General features: G+C 38.8%; 1 long non-coding RNA gene across 2 annotated transcripts; it reads right to left on the bottom strand.

The window, feature by feature from the left end:
* Window positions 1-1,752: 1,752 nt before the first annotated feature.
* LOC128054102 (uncharacterized) lies at window positions 1,753-14,067 on the bottom strand. Of its 2 annotated transcripts, none has more exons than XR_008199991.1 (3): window positions 13,896-14,067; window positions 10,649-10,776; window positions 1,753-2,203 (listed from the first exon to the last, which is right to left on the bottom strand). It is a non-coding gene; the product is annotated as an uncharacterized LOC128054102 (long non-coding RNA). The 2 variants fall into 2 exon arrangements; XR_008199992.1 differs by having other exon boundaries at window positions 10,649-10,762.
* Between the last annotated feature and the right edge of the window lie 3,493 nt (window positions 14,068-17,560).

The raw sequence follows: 17,560 nt of genomic DNA, 5'->3' as shown, positions 1-17,560 counted from the left end.
GGCTCAGTGGTAGAGAATCTGCCTGCCCATGCAAGAGATGCAGATATGGGTTTGGTCCCTGGGTCAGGAAGATCTTCTAGGGGAGGAAATGACAACCCACTTCAGTATTCTTGCTGGAAAATTCCATGGACAGAGGAGCCGGGTGGGCTACATCTGTGGGGTTGCACTGAGTCGGACATGAATGAGCATGCATGCACACATGGATACACACACATTTGCACCCACAAAGGTAGAATACTGTCACAGAGGATGAATCCAGCGCCAGAGTCTTCTTATTTTAAAGGCATGTGTGCAAAGGCTTCCCCTATGATGGCAGTTGTGAAGGAGTTTGAAGGAAAGTATGACTCAGTTAAAAAAAAATACAGACATCAGCCTGAGCAAGACTAAGGGGTATAGGAGTGTGCTCACCTCAGGAAACAGCACATGTTTCTGTTTGGCTACATGCATTTTGGAAGATGAAGCTCAAAAAGTTGTGGGAACAGCGGTGGGCATGTGACTGTGTTTTGCCTGCTTTGATTCTCCTTCTTCTGGAAACAGCACCCTAATTTTCCCTTGGGAATCTATGTCAGAACTCTTTTAAGCTCATGAGATTTGAAGGAGCTGATTGTGCAATGCCATGAATGCCATCCAAAAGAGCCTGGGCTTTGAGTTCCATATTTTAAAGTTCCTATTTAATACAAGAGAATCATGAAAAAAATTTAAATGGAAAAATGTTCAAACATATACAGAAGTTAAAGAAACCAAACAAAACAATGAATCTCTATAAACTTCATACCCAGACTGAACAATTATAGGCAAACCTGTTCTATTGTACTTTGTTTTATAGTACTTTGAAGATAATGCATGTATTTTTTCACCAATTGTAGGTTTGTGGCAAGCCTGAGTTAAGTAAGCCTATCAGTGCCATTTTCCCAAAAGCATTATTTCTAAATTAAGGTAGGTATAATTTTTTTTGCACACTTAACAGACTATAAGTCTATTTTTTTGCATTCTTAATAGACTACAAGTATAGTGTAAAGATAACTTTTATACGTACTAGAAAACCAAAAAATTCACAATATTCTCTTTATCGCAATATTCACTTGATTGTGGTCTGAAACCAAACCTGCAATATTTCCAAGGTGTTCCTGTGTTAAGATTTTATTCTTCCTTCATCTTCCTCTCTGTCTTTTGTGAAAGTATTTCAAAGTAAATCCTGGATATCCTGTGTTTTTACTTCTATGTATTCTAGCATGCATCTCTAGAAAGTATGAGGATTTTCTTACAAACAAAATGCTATTATCACACCTAATGATTTCTTGGGATTGATTAATCCCCAATCTTTATTAAAATCTCCACTGCTATATTTAAAATAGATAACCAACAAAGACCTGCTGTACAGTACAGGGAACTCTGCTCCATATTCTGAATAATCTAAAATGGGAAAAGAATTTGAAAAAGAATAGACACATGTATAATTGAATCACTTTGCTGTGTACCTGATACTAGCATTGTTAATCAATGTACTCCAGTATAAAAAAGTTAAAAATAAAATAAAATCTCCCTGATTATCTAAAACATTTCTTTGTAAGCTGACTTGTTTAAATCATGTTATAAACAAGATCCACAGATGGAATATGGTTTTAATAGCTTTTAATTTTATTTAATCTACAGTAGCCCTCTTCACCCCACCTTTCTTCTTTATGCTGTGGTCTTATTGAGGAAACCATGCAAGTCATTCCTTAGAATCCTCCTGATTCTGGATCGGTCTGGTTGCTTTTCTGGGATGTCCTTTATCTGCTGTATTTATGAACAGATACTCCAATGGCTTGCTTGCCCACACTTATTAATAGCAATGCAAAGACTGATCGGTGGGTTCAAATGGTTACAGTCTGATTCTTCCACTATAAAATTTCCTCTTCATCTACTACATACTGGTTTTAATCATAAGGGATTTGATTTAGGTCATACTTGAATGGTCTAGTGATTTTCCCTACTTTCTTCAATTTGAGTCTGAATTTGGTAATAAGGAGTTCATGATCTGAGCCACAGTCAGCTCCCGGTCTTGTTTTTGCTGACTGTATAGAGCTTCTCCATCTTTGGCTGCAAAGAATATAATCAATCTGATTTCGGAGCTATCCCACGTTGAAGGTCAGGAAGGGCAGCGGTAAGGAGATACCCCTCGTCCAAGGGAAGAAGCAGCGGCTGTGCTTTGCTGGAACAGCTGTGAAGAGAGACCCCACGCCCAAGGTAAGAGAAACCCAAATAAGATGGTAGGTGTTGCAGGCAGGCATCAGAGGGCAGACACACTGAAACCATACTCACAGAAAACTAGTCAGTCTAATCACACTAGGACCACAGCCTTATCTAACTCAACGAAACCAAGCCATGCCCACAGGGCAACCCAAGATGGGCGGTTTATGGTGGAGAGGTCTGACAGAATGTGGTCCACTGGAGAAGGGAATGGCAAACCACTTCAGTATTCTTGCCTTGAGAACCCCATGAACAGTATGAAAAGCCAAAATGATAGGATCCTGAAAGAGGAACTCCCCAGGTCAGTAGGTGCCCAACACACTACTGGAGATCAGTGGAGAAATAACTCCAGAGAGAATGAAGGGATGGAGACAAAGCAAATGCAAAGTGGTGATTTTCATTTTACCATTCCTTCCACATCTATGATTTGAAAGTTTTACTAAGGTAAAAATTTCCTTGTGTCCCTGGGCAATTTGGTTATCATAAATAACAGCTGACATAGGAAAGGCAAATTTTCTTATTATTGTCAATTTTCAACCTAGTGTTCAAAAAATAACTTTAAAAAGTACAAAATAGATATAGAAAGCCACATAAAATAAATAATACCTTCATAAATTGTTATAAGCAATAATTTGTAACCACTACCTATGTGAGGAAATAAAACTTTGGCAGCTACCCAGAAGCCATCCACTTATATTTTCACTTATTCTCATTTTTATGATAATCATTTCCTTGCTTTTCTTTATTTTTATCACCCGTGTGTATCCCTAAACATTATAGATAACTTTCTTCTATTTTTTAAATTTACTCTGAACTTTAATATGACTTAAAAAAAAATCTTTTAATCTATAGTCTCTTTTAATCCATTGCGGGTTTTTTTTCCCCCTCTTTACAGTTATCTGTTAAAGAAACTCAACTGTTTCATCTGTAGAGTGTCCCAGACTCTGGATTTCAATGATTGTATTCCCATGATGCAGTGTTCTATGATCTATGTATTACCTGTAAATTGGTATTTGGGTACAGAGACTTAGAGAAAATTAGATTAATTACTGAGAACTAGATTTCAGTTTAATATTTGGAGGCAAACTACTTAATTGTGGATGCCGCTGGTGTTAAGTCGCTTCAGTCGTGTCCGACTCTGTGTGACCCCATAGACGGCAGCCCACCAGGCTCCCCCGTCCCTGGGATTCTCCAGGCAAGAACACTAGAGTGGGTTGCCATTTCCTTCTCCAATGCATGAAAGTGAAAAGTGAAAGTGAAGTCCCTCAGTCGTGTCCGAATCTTCACGATCCCATGGACTGCAGCCCACCAGGCTCCTCCGTCCATGGGATTTTCCAGGCAAGAGTACTGGAGTGGGGTGCCACTGCCTTCTCTGATAGAGTAGCACCCTCTCATTATTATTTGATTATCCAGGCTCTCTAGAGTCCCTTGGACTACAAGGAGATCAAACCAGTTGATCCTAAAGAAAATCAATCCTGAATATTCATTGGAAGGACTGATGCTGAAGCTGAAGCTCTGATACTTTGGCCTCCTGAAGCAAAGTCGACTCATTAGAAAAGACCCTGATGACGGGAAAGATTGAAGGCAGGAGGAGAAGGAGATGACAGAGGATGAGATGGTTGAATGGCATCACTAACTCAATGGATATGAGTTTGAGCAAGCTTTGGGAGATGGTGAAGCATAGGGAAATCAGGCGTGCTGTAGTCCATGGGGTCACAGAGTCAGACACGATTGAGTGACTGAACAAAAGAGCTCACACAGAAAAGACAAGTTGCTTGCTTATCACCCTCAAAAGGTGACCAATTAATTTTTTAGGATCATTAAAATTCACAGATTTAAACATTTTAAGTGTGTCAACTCACTGAAGTTACTATCTGCGAGCCGGCGCAGGAAGCGCGGCCAAGAGGTGCTACCCCACGTCCGAGGTCAGGGGCAGCGGTCTAGCGTGCCAGGCTGCGATGGCGCAGGAACAGCCGAGAGGAGCTACACTGCGTCCGAGGTCAGGGGCGGCGGCCGGGAAGAGACACCCCACGTCAGAGGTCAGGGGCGGCCGGGAGAAGACACCTCACGCCCGAGGCCAGGAGTGATGACCCTGAGGAGCCACCCCGATCCCGAGGCCAGGCACGGCAGCTGGGAGGAGCCACGCATGCCTGAGGCCGGGGCTGGCGGCCAGGAGGAGCAACCCGAGGAGCGGTGGCTGCGCAGGCACAGGAGGGCCTAGAGAGCTATCCCACGTTGAAGGTCAGGAAGGGCGGCGCTAAGGAGATACCCCTCGTCCAAGGTAAGGAGCAGTGGCTGTGCTTTGCTGGAGCAGCCGTGAAGAGATACCCCACGCCCAAGGTAAGAGAAACCCAAGTAAGATGGTAGGTGTTGCAAGAAGGCATCAGAGGGCAGACACACTGAAACCATACTCACAGAAAACTAGTCAATCTAATCACACTAGGACCACAGCCTTATCTAACTCAACGAAATGAAGTCATGCTCATGGGGCAACCCAAGATGGGCAGTCATGGTGGAGAGGTCTGACAGAATGTGGTCCACTGGAGAAGGGAATGGCAAACCACTTCAGTATTCTTGAACCCCATGAACAGTATGAAAAGGCAAAATGATAGGATACCGAAAGAGGAACTCCCCAGGTCATTAGGTGCCCAATATGCTACTGGAAATCAGTGGAGAAATAACTCCAGAAAGAATGAAGGGATGGAGCCAAAGTAAAAACAATACCCAGTTGTGGATGTGACTGGTGATAGAAGCAAGGTCCGATGCTGTACAGAGCAATATTGCATAGGAACCTGGAATGTGAGGTCCATGAATCAAGGCAAATTGGAAGTGGTCAGACAGGAGATGGTCAAGAGTGAACGTCGACATTCTAGGAATCAGCGAAGTGAAATGGACTGGAACGGGTGAATTTACTCAGATGACCATTATATCTACTACTGTGGGCAGGAATCCCTTAGAAGAAATGGAGGAGCCATCATGGTCAACAGAAGAGTCCGAAATGCAGTACTTGGATGCACTCTCAAAAATGACAGAATGATCTCTGGTCGCCTCCAAGGCAAACCATTCAATATCACAGTTATCCAAGTCTATGCCCCAACCAGTAACGCTGAAGAAACTGAAGTTGAACGGTTTTATGAAGATCTACAAGACCTTTTAGAACTAACACCCAAAAAAGATGTCCTTTTCATTATAGGGGACTGGAATGCAAAAGTAGGAACTCAAGAAACACCTGGAGTAACAGGCAGATTTGACCTTGGAATTCGGAATGAAGCAGGGCAAAGACCAATAGAGTTTTGCCAAGAAAATGCACTGGTCATAGCAAACACCCTCTTCCAACAACACAACAGAAGACTCTACATATGGACATCACCAGATGGTCAACACTGAAATCAGATGGATTATATTCTTTGCAGCCAAAGATGGAGAAGCTCTATACAGTCAACAAAAACAAGACCGGGAGCTGACTGCGGCTCAGATCATGAACTCCTTATTACCAAATTTAGACTCAAATTGAAGAAAGTAGGGAAACCGCTAGACCATTCAGGTATGACCTAAATCAAATCCCTTATGATTAAACAGTGGAAGTGAGAAATAGATTTAAGGGCCTAGATCTGATAGATACAGTGAGTGATTAACTATGGACAGAGGTTTGTGACATTGTACAGGAGACAGGGATCAAGACCATCCCCATGGAAAAGAAATGCAAACAAGCAAAATGGCTGTCTGGGTAGGCCTTACAAATAGCTGTGAAAAGAAGAGAGGCGAAAAGCAAAGGAGAAAAGGAAAGATAGAAGCATCTGAATGCAGAGTTCCAGAGAATAGCAAGGAGAGATAAGAAAGCCTTCTTCAGCGATCAATGCAAAGAAATAGAGGAAAACAACAGAATGGGAAAGACTAGAGATCTCTTCAAGAAAATTAGAGATACCACGAGAACATTTCCTGCAAAGATGGGCTCGATGAAGTACAGAAGCAGAAGATATTAAGAAGAGGTGGCAAGAATACACAGAAGAACTGTACAAAAAAGATCTTCATGACCCAGATAATCATGATGATGTGATCACTAATCTAGAGCCAGACATCCTGGAATGTGAAGTCAAGTGGGCCTTAGAAAGCATCACTATGAACAAAGCTAGTGGAGGTGATGGAATTCCAATTGAGCTGTTTCAAATCCTGAAAGATGATGCTGTGAAAGTGCACTCAATATGCCATCAAATTGGGAAAACTCAGCAGTGGCCACAGGACTGGAAAAGTTCAGTTTTCATTCCAATTCCAAAGAAAGGCAATGCCAAAGAATGTTCAAACTACCACACAATTGCACTCATCTCACATGCTAGTAAAGTAATGCTCAAAATTCTCCAAGCCAGGCTTCAGCAATACGTGAACCATGAACTCCCTGATGTTCAAGCTGATTTTAGAAAAGGCAGAGGAATCAGAGATCAAATTGCCAACATCCGCTGGATCATGGAAAAAGCAAGAGAGTTCCAGAAAAACATTTAGTTCTGCTTTATTGACTATGCCAAAGCCTTTGACTGTGTGGATCACAATAAACTGTGGAAAATTCTGAAAGCGATGGGAATACTAGACCACCTAACCTGCCTCTTGAGAAATCTGTATGCAGGTCAGGAAGCAACAGATAGAACTGGACATGGAACAACAGACTAGTTTCAAACAGGAAAAGGAGTACGTCAAGGCTGTATATTGTCACCCTGCTTATTTAACTTCTATGCAGAGTACATCATGAGACACGCTGGCCTGGAAGAAACACAAGCTGGAATCAAGATTGCCGGGAGAAATATCAATAACCTCAGATATGCAGATGACACCACCCTTATGGCAGAAAGTGAAGAGGAACTAAAGAGCCTCTTGATGAAAGTGAAAGAAGAGAGTGAAAAAGTTGGCTGAAAGCTCAACATTCAGAAAATGAAGATCATGGCATCTGGTCCCATCACTTCATGGGAAATAGATGGGGAAACAGTGGAAACAGTGTCAGACTTTATTTTTTGGGGCTCCAAAATCACTGCAGATGGTAACTGCAGCCATGAAATTAAAAGACGCTTACTCCTTGGAAGAAAAGTTATGACCACCCTAGATAGTATATTCAAAAGCAGAGACATTACTCTGCTGACTAAGGTCCGTCTAGTCAAGGCTATGGTTTTTCCTGTGGTCATGTATGGATGTGGGAGTTGGACTGTGAAGAAAGCAGAGCGCCAAAGAATTGATGCTTTTGAACTGTGGTGTTGGAGAAGACTCTTGCAAGTCCCTTGGACTGCAAGGAGATCCAACCAGTCCATTCTGAAGGAGATCAGCCCTGGGTGTTCTTTGGAAGGAATGATGCTAAAGCTGAAGCTCCAGTACTTTGGCCACCTCAAGCAAAGAGTTGACTCATTGGCAAAGACTCTGATGCTGGGAGGGATTGGGGGCAGGAGGAGAAGGGGACGACCGAGGATGAGATGGCTGGATGGCATCACGGACTCGATGGACGTGAGTCTGAGTGAACTCCGGGAGATGGTGATGGACAGGGAGGCCTGGCGTGCTGCGATTCATGGGGTCGCAAAGAGTCGGACACGACTGAGCGACTGAACTGAACTGAACTGAACCATCCTTATTGAGCTGAAATTGTTCCATCTTTGGCAGTGACAGCTTGTTTAAGTTGGCTCTGTGTCCTTTTGACATGACCTCAGCAGCATTTGATAATTTCCTTGCTCTCATATGGCTAGATATTCCATGAGTTCACATGGGTGTATCCAACACAAAGTCAGGACTGCATTGTTTCTAGGTAACATCTATCTTACCTTGGTATAGCCTTTCTTTTGAGAATTCAAGTTCTTAGAGACCAGAGAATGACAGAATATCGCACAATTACAGTTTTCACAGTTATGTATTATACCCACAACAGTCTCAGCGAAATCACCCATTCTACTCCCACCAGTATTACTGAAACAGCTTAAAAATTGTTTATATGCATTCTCTCCATTTTCTATTGACATTTTCAGAGCGTATAGGCAGTACATAGTATGTGCTTTCTTCTTTCACCCTCTTTTACAAGTAAATAGGTATTTAATGCTCACCACCAGTCCTTAGGTTGACATCTCTAGTCCTTTGACATTCGAAGTTCATTCTCTAGTAGATTTTTTACAAAAAAGTACAAGGAAACAATATCGAATGCCTGTGCCCCCACAATGTTTCTGAAAGAGGATGGCCTCAAATATAGAAAGGGTAATTTGGCATAGTTTTAGTTTGTATTTCTCGAAGTATGAATCAGTCTGATATATATATATATATTTAGTGTAAGGACCATTTCTTCTTTCTGTGAGCTGTCTAGTCATATCTTGTGTCCATTTTTCTATGTGGTTGTTGTCTTTCCTTCTTCCTCCATTTTTAGTTATTTCCATGTTGGGGTCATTACTCCTTTGTATGTGGTATGGCTTATAAATATCTCTTCCTACTTTGTCATTTATTGTTTGACTTTTCTTACAGGGATTTAGGACATTCCTATGTGCCTGTGGGTGTGTCCAACTCTCTGTGACCCCATGGACAGTAGCCCTTCAGTCTCCTTTGTCCATGGGGTTATCCCAGCAAGAATACTGGAGTGGTTTACCATTTCCTCCTCCAGATGATCTTGTTTCCTGCGGCTTCTGCACTGGTAGGTGAATCCTCTACCACTGTACCATCTGGGAAACCCATATATATATTCAATCAGTCAAGAATGTGACCCTATATTTAATTTCTAGTAGGGTCAACCCCTAAATATTGCTTCTTTAAAGATTTTAGGGGGATATAATTACTTACACTCTTATTTTAAGTATATATTCAAAGTATCTAGCTCTAGAAAAAGGAGGATGACACTTTTGTTGGGATCATGTTGTTTATCAATTATCTTCATGATGTTGAGTTTTTCCATCTAAGAACATGGTTCTCTCTTTTCATTTGCTGTAGTCTATCTTGTGTCTTTCAGTGAAAGTGTTTTCAAAATTTTCTCTGTATAAATTTTGCATGTTTCCCATTAGGTTCTTGACTGGATATTTTACCTTTTATGTTGCTAGCATAAAAAAGTTTTTCTCTTGCATTTTATCTTCTAGCTGGTTATTGTTTATATACATGAAGAATATTGATTTCTGAATAGCAAGGGCTTAGTTAAGGATTTCAAAGGTGACACAGTACAGAAATTATTAGAGAAGTGAGAGATAATTAAGTATTTCAAGTGAGAAATGAACCAATGTACCATGGCAGGATCAGGAGGGAAAGGAAAGAACAAGGAGATAGGAATCGCAAAGGTATAGAACTTGGAAACTAATTTGAAAGGGCACATGAACTTTCAACTGGGTGACTGCAGTGATGGTAATGTTGTTAACATGCTAGGAGGAAAGGGTTGGGGAGAGAGCAAATTTCAATTTTGGGAGTTGAATTTTAAGACTGGAAGTCAGGGAGAGGTCAAATCTGAAAATTTAAAATTGGAAGCTATCTGGAAAAGCTGTAGGAAGGTTTGAAATGACAAGAAAAGTCAATCATAGAATGTGGAAGGATTTCTATTCCTAACCAATAGGCAGAGGAAGCTGATTCATGAGAGAGATGGGCAATTGGGGGTTCTGGGTAGGAAGTGAATAAGAATTTTAAAATCATAGAAACCAAAGAACAGTGTTGCAGAATTTACCAATTATGAAATCACTAGTTATTTTTGAGACAGCCACTTCAGAACTGTTGTGAGGGTAATGCAAAATTATGAAAGATTAAGTAAAGAGATTATATTGACTAGGGGTCAATTTGTGTAGGACATTTAAACTCTGTGTTTTTCAAACATGTGAAATCTAAGGTATCGTGATTTAAAGTAGGTATCAATTAAACATGCTCCAGTGACAATAACTTGGTTTAAATTAATGGTTATTTCTTACAACACATAACCAAATTCAAAGTTCAGCCCTTTGTCTGGATATACATTCTTACTTTACCTCCTGACAGATGTGATGTGTGTGTGCTCAAGTAAAACATAGCATTTTAGTGCTAAAAAGGACAACTTTGCCCACTCCTAGGTAAACGTCCATTCTTTTATGTAGGAATTTATAACAATCATAATAGCTTATATTTAGTGTTTACAAGACATCATCATATCTCACTGAACTTTTCAAAGGATTCTGGGAAGTAACCAGGATGAGGCTCGTTATTCTTCATCAAGTGCAAAGAGGGGAAAGAACGACAGAACCAGATCTTGAGCTCAGTGTTCATGACTTCTAGCTTATAGGTGTATGAGTCAAGGTTAAGTGTAGGAAATGTTTATTCTAGGTATTTTAAGCAGAAAACTATTTAATGCAGGGAATTTGATGCTTCTATGTAAATGAAAAAACAAGCTTTAGATTGTGTCTCCAGAAATGACTCTCAGAACAGCATGGTAGAGTGGACCACTGGGGAAACAAGTTCGTACCTGGAATCACTGGAGATCAGGAAGCCAGACCAGGAAGTTGCTGATAGTGACACTGTTACCATCACTGCCACCACGTGACTGCATCTTGATGTTCACAGAACTTGTGACTTGGCCCTGGAACATGATACCTAAAAATTCTAGATATCTGAGAATCTCAAGAAAGGACTCTAAAACACTGCAGTTAAAAGATTTTGTTACTACAAGCTTGCTTGCAAGAAAACCACCAAAAATGGGTAGGAGGATTGCTTCTGTTTCATTTTTATCCTCCAAATCTTGCAAGCCTGCCTCTAACAGAAGGAATGTAATTCATATCCAGAACCCAAGCTGTGAGGAAGCCTGGAAAATGTTTTGGGCTTTTCTAGGATCTGCATAAGAGGAAGAGGTTGGAACAGACATTTAGCAAGCTGTTCCACAGTATTGGCCAGGGTAAAACTTTTGTCTTCATTCAAGAAGTTGGCAAAAACAGCAAACAGGCCAGAACCACGTGGAACACCACTAAAAAATGTTCTCCAGATGGATATCATCACTAGTATTCATATAACTTGCTAGGGTTATGGTTATAATTTGCAGAGCTGAAACCTAGGTCTAACACTAATAACTAGAAAGCTATAGTGACTTTCAGTTCAACCCGTTAATTTTCTTTAGTTGTTTAAGCAGCTTAGAATCCACCTACTTTTTTTTGTACAGTTATGAAACAATATTCAAATCTGTGCTAAACCAGGGTATTCTAAGTCTCTGCTGAATTACCATTTCCAGTGAAAAGGAGATGCAAGGGGAACCCATTCTGCAGGGGAACCCAAGATGGTGTAGTGATCTCCATTCCCCACTGCTGCTCATTAAAATCCTCTAGTGGCTTCGTTGGTTAGAATTTGCATCTACACTGTGTGACAGAAAACTCAGAAAGACTGAAACCAGAAAGAAACTTCTCCCTCACATAAAACACACCCAGAGCCAACAGTCAGGATTAGTAGAGCAGCTTCCTGAGTCATCAGGGACTCAGGCTCTTTCTATCCTGTTGCTCCATCATCCTCCACATGTGGCTTCATTGCAGAGCGACTGGAGTTCTATCTACTGGAGTCATCCTATCTACACTCCAGCCAGCTGAGAGGAAGGAGGGCAGGAACACTTCAAAGAAACACACAAACCTTTTGATGCTATCTTTTTGGCTAAGTACTTGGTAAGTGGCTCCACTTAGCTATGAGGGAAGCTGGTAAATGTCTTTTGTGCACATGGCTAGGAGAATGTGCTAGTGGCAAATAGCAGTCTCTGCTACAGTGACTGCATCCTGCAACCCTGTTCATTGTGCATCTCTCCCTCATCATACTATAAAATTTCAAAATGGCAGACATTTTCTCTAACTCCTGGCACAGATACTGACATATTTCAAGCAATTTATCACTTGCTCAACAAAACATTTTTTGTCTAGTTTTTATTTCCTGGTGACATTTAAAAAGTGATTTTAAAGTAGATATGATTAGGTATACCTGGTAAGACATGCTTGAAAGGCTATGTGCAAAATAAAATTTTCTATTTTAATCTTACTTCCCCCTTGATTTCCAATACATGAGGGCATATATTTCCAAGGATAGAGAGAAGGGAAGGGAACTCGTTTAGGGGAAAGTCACAAAACACAGCAAAATCCCAAAACAAAAATGCAAAGGAAGTATAAGAAATATAAGGATAAGTTACATAGAAAGAAAATTCCCACAAAAATCAACCTTAATTTTAAGCCAGAAAGAACATTTCAAAGAAGCCAGCAAATCAAACTACTATAGCAGGTAATCTGAAGAAGTATCTTTAGATATAGTGTCATAGTTAAGAACTAGGCTTTGGAACCAAGTTAATTACAGCTTTTCCTATTATTAGCTATTACTCCTACCAGTTGATCTCTGAGCTAAAATTTTCTCACTTGAAAAACAATACTTTCAGAATTGTTACAGTGAGAAAACCAAAATATACATGCAGTATTTAGCACAGGGTTTAGTGCAAGAAAATATTCTATATATGGTAGTAATACCATAATATCATAATGTATTTACAAAATTATTTTCCTTTCTCTCCCAAATCAAGTACTTCTTAGACATAAAATCTAGAAAATCATAGTCTTTTTGTTTTTCCCTTCCTAAACTCATGTGTCGATTAAAGCTCCAGGGATGCTCATACACATATTTTTTAAAAATTTCAGATTATATACTACTGATAAATTATCCCATCCACAAAATCTGTAAAACTCTAATTGTTTAAAATTCATTTATAGCAATGTTTGTCAAAATAAATCTCTACAGTCTTAACAAAAATCAAAATTTTGGTCTTCTATGACAATAGCAGGTACTGAGGCAATTTGCATTTATGATATTCAATAATACCTGATTTTTCTCTAGAGGGGGAAGGCAAACCACAGGTTAACATTTTGCCCTAGTTAACAGGAAGAACCTTCTTTTGCCCAGTTCTTGGATCCTCAGAGTGTGAATTCTCCCCGTTTTCCTTCCAGATAGCATGCCACATTATATTTCTATTTGGCACTTCACGAAGAACACACAATTAGTTCTTTACAAGACTTGTGAGCTTCTCTCAAGAGTGGGCACTAGATCTTAAGTCCTTTGTATCTTCTCTAGGTTATGGGACTTATTTCAGGTAGATGATCACATGCTCCTGAAAATGGGCCCCCTCCCAGAGCTATAAAAAATGAATCAAGAATCTTAGCTAGTTAGTTTTAGGGTAGATCTCTGACCTTGTTTTTTCTAATAAGACTAAGTTGGGGATAGAGTGGGAAGGAGTAATGGGAGAGCCTGGGAAATATCTTTTCTTTTTCTTTCTGATAAAAGGCTGAGGGCTGCCCTTACCACCTTGTTTGGGATGTATGAAGGTAAAATATTTGGAGCTGTGGTAGCTGTCTTGTGACCATGAGGCAACAGACACAGAACAGCAACGTTGGAGCTGATGGAACACAGAAGATAAACAAGTCACTGGATGAACCCTCAGTACCTCCTATCACCAAAATTCTTATTAAGCTAAAGATGAATGTCTTTATGGCTTAATCCACTGTTAGGTTTTCTCTCAGTTGTAGCCAAAAGCACCTCAAGTACTACACAACACTTTCCCTCCAGAATGCCTTACTGGTTTATTATACCCACTGGTTCCTGTTTTGTTTGCCTATTCTTGATCATACAAAAATTATACCACCCCCCTTTATTACTGAGAATCCTAAATACTTAACTATACAGAGATTACATTAATTTTATTTTACCTTGAGTAACTGCTGACTGTCTTCCTTAGGATTTTTCATTTTCTTCAAGTACTTCAGAATTTTGGTTTGCAGGCTCCTCTTAGGAGTCTTTCTACTCTTCTCCTCCTCCCTTCCCAATCTCCACTCTCTTCTTGCCTTTTATGATTGCTTCTACCACATCCACACTCAGGGCTCTGGTCCTGGAGTGAGAGTGGGGCTACTGAAAACCTACACAGATCTGTTTCACAAAGAAGGAGGCTCTGACTCAGGCAAGACCTGGCTACAATATAAGTTACCGTCCTAGGCACTGGTTGTTGCTGCATCTTAGTATCAAAAGTGAGGAAACTTCAAGTTAGACTGCGGCTTCTTACTCTTTAAGATTTGAAATTTCTGGGTGGTCTTTCTTGCTTACAGACCTAGAGCTCAAGTTCTGGCTTACAATTTCAGTGCACTTATCACTTTGTATTTCTGGTTCACCAAAATGCCTATCATGCTTTTGGACATAGATGTGCTTTAAAATATTCTCAATTTTCTATTATTTTTCAATTCAAAGATCCCCAAATACCCATATCTAGGTACACCACAGAGTAACATTTTAAAGCAAACATTTTATGTCAATGAACAAAAGGAAAGATTTGTTGTTGTTACAGCATAAAACTCTGTCATATATCATTCATCAGTAAAAAATTATAAGTGAACAGCAGAGTTTGGATGAACAAGATAAGATCCATATAGCCTTCTGGATTAATGACAGAGACCAGATTAGCAGCACTGCTCCTCCTTATGCTGATTTTTTTCCCCCATTTCCTCAACTTTCAGGAGATCAAAGGAAGAAGTGCTTCAGGTCTGTTTACAAAATGACATGCGCTCTACATAAAATACATCCCATAAATCACTTTAAAATCCAGTCAGTTTAATATAAAATGTTTTTAATTGTTTTTGAAAACATTTAAAAAACAATTTTTGAGCACTTTCAATAAAAAAAGAGAACTGAAATGCTACTGCAATATTCAACTACTGTAGTTTCAGCAGGTACAACAGACAACAAAACACTGGGGAAATCTTGACTTTTTGCACTAAATGAAAACATGAAACAGGGCTTGTTTTTGTCATTTATGGTGTAGTAAAGCACATTATAGTACAAGACTCTTATATGAACCTCTGATGCACTGCACAAAAAAACACTTTCCTTCTTTTCAGTTCAAAAGTCAGTGCTTATTGCAATTATATGCAAAATTATTTACTTCATGAAGTCTTATCATGATAAACAGTATGCAAAATGTTTAAAACATCAAAACAATGAAAATAATCTGAGAGAAGAACATATTCAACAATAACTAAGCAGAATTAGTAAACATAAAAAAGTAAATAACTTGTGAATAACTATGTTTGTCTGGTTAACACTGAACCAGTTTCAATACAGCCAAGAAAAAAAAAGTGGTTACAGGAATACCTAGTACTGTACAAGATAAGTCAATAACACTCATGCACATTTTGTGATCATGTATTAACATGGTGAAGCAAACTAAACTTAATTCTTCCTGCTGTAATATTCTCATGTAAGAGAATAAGAAATAGAAATATCTCATTGAGATTAATGCACATTGCTACATAAGACAATTTTATCTGTCACTTTGATGACATTTTGTCTTTTCATAATGAAACACATTTAAAAAGTTTAATCTGTGGACTGTATTGGTTGCATTTATCCTAAGAGATGTGCCTACCACAGGTTCAACAAATTTAGTGCAATATATGAATCCCAGAAAGTTTGCTGGACGAATTCAACCAAATTTAAAGTGTTTGCTGCAATACTATACAGGGGTTAAAAATCCTCCAGTCTTTATATTTTTATCAAAAAAGATTCCCATTATTTTTTATATTAGTAGGAAGCTAATAATGTAAACAAGGGATTAGAATGGCCTCAAAATCTCCTTTTCAGAGTATCTCATATAGAAAGGCTCCCATCATTTGTTAAGAGAAATCACACAGTTTCCTTTGGGTATTGCATACTTTGGTGTGCAGTAGTGCTGTGTCTCAATGTACAGTGAAGAAATAACTAGCATCAAGAAAAAATATCTAACAGATCATTAAATCAAGAAAACAGCAAACACACAAATGTCAGTAACTAGGACATATCAATATATAAACCTCTGAGCCAACCCTAGCACCATTTATTTATCAAAATGTTAATATCCTATCTTGCAAATTTATTGAACAATGAAACCGTAATAAACTCATCACATTTGTTAAATATTCATTGATTGTAGTCTTCTGATTGGCTTACTAATTAAGGTAAAGGAAAGCTTAGTTAGGTTCAAGATAGCAGAGCAATGGTTTAAGGATAACTTTAAAAATTTAATGGCAAATTTTTAAGTCTATTTGAAACTAATCTTGAAAATCACTTAAATGGAGCTGTCAACTAGTGAGAAGACTTGTGTCAGCATGAAATTCATAAATAATTATTCACAAAACAAATTGGGAGCTATAAGAGAGAAACATTCTAAAACAAATCCTGAGTGCTTCTTTTTGCAATTGTGGTTATCACAATAAATAAATTAAGCATGTTATAAAACGCTCCTCTTCTTCAAGTACTATTAGATATCCCCTTTGTTTTATCAGAGATAAAGATTTGTGACTTCGGACCTCGGGTGATGAAATGTTGTCTTTTCAGTTTTTTGTGTTCTCTCTCTCCTGCTTGCTTGTGTTTCAAAGGGATCCCATGATCAAACTGCATTTCTATGTTCAGGAGGAGTGAAGGAGCCAGTCGCTAAATTGAGGACTTAAGAATACTATAAATAAAAACCTTCAAAATAAATCTTAAATAGAATTTAATATGTGCATACAGACATATTGTGATGAAACTAAGAAAATGCTTTTTAGTTTCTTTCTAAATTTCCTTATCTCAACTAACCAGATAATAAAACATAAGATATTCTTCTAACATGCTTGCATTTGTTCTATTAAATTACAACATTTCGCATTACTTGCTTTGTTTACATGTGTGTGTGTGTGTGCATGCGCCTGCATGCGTGCATGTCTCTGTGGTAGCTCCATATTAAAACTAACATTTTAAAAGAAGACTAACGCAAGGTCACAAATAAAAATGGCTACTAGTTTTTCCTTTTAATAATTTTAGTGCAGCTTTTGCTTTCCTTATATTAATATTTCATTTTCCATTATTTCCTCCTATTTAAGCCCTTCGTTGCAGGTGCAAATGGTACTGAAGTCCCAGAAAGTCCTACAGAGATTTTAATTTTTCATTCTACAGTAGCTCTATGCTTCAAGCCTAAATACTTATAATAACCTGAATATTATCCCTGTTTCAAGGAAGACCTTCTTGTCTACAGTTCACTTTAGCTATGATTTCATACTTAAAAAGACAATGCCAACAACAACAAAATATCCTATATCTAAAATCAATGGTTTCCTCTAAAATCTGTGCAGATCAACCAATGAAATAAAATGAACTTATACAAAATAAAGATCTAGACTGCTCTTGTAAAAGCTGGTTATTCTTTTGTTTACTAGCAAACAATGTGATTAAATGGGGGAACATTACAAAATTTAAAACCTAATATTTGTTTTTCTACAGCCTACTCTTTTCAGAAACTTGGTAAGAACTGAGGCGAGTCTAACCATTTCCTACTGAAGAAGAAACCACTTCGGCAGCAAACTCTTTTTAA

The sequence above is a fragment of the Budorcas taxicolor genome, chromosome 10 (assembly GCF_023091745.1).
Source record: "Budorcas taxicolor isolate Tak-1 chromosome 10, Takin1.1, whole genome shotgun sequence".
Taxonomy (NCBI): Eukaryota; Metazoa; Chordata; class Mammalia; order Artiodactyla; family Bovidae; genus Budorcas; species Budorcas taxicolor.
This window is presented reverse-complemented; position numbering and strand designations above follow the sequence as displayed.